Consider the following 308-nt stretch of genomic DNA (forward strand, 5'->3'; position numbering starts at 1 on the left):
GCCCCGGGGACCCCGTGTCCACTCTGTCCCGGGGACCCCGTGTCCACTCTGCCCCGAGGACCCATGTGCACCTTACCCCGGGGACCTGTGCCCACTCTGCCCCGGGTCCCCACGTCCACCCAGCCCCGGGGACCCCGTGTCCACTCTGTCCCGGGGACCCCGTGTCCACTCTGCCCCGAGGACCCATGTGCACCTTACCCCGGGGACCTGTGCCCACTCTGCCCCGGGTCCCCACGTCCACCCAGCCCCGGGGACCCCGTGTCCACTCTGCCCCGGGGACCCCGGGCCCCCCCAGCCTCGTCGACCCC

This window comes from Alligator sinensis, unplaced genomic scaffold (assembly GCF_000455745.1).
Source record: "Alligator sinensis unplaced genomic scaffold, ASM45574v1 scaffold1065_1, whole genome shotgun sequence".
Lineage (NCBI taxonomy): Eukaryota > Metazoa > Chordata > Crocodylia > Alligatoridae > Alligator > Alligator sinensis.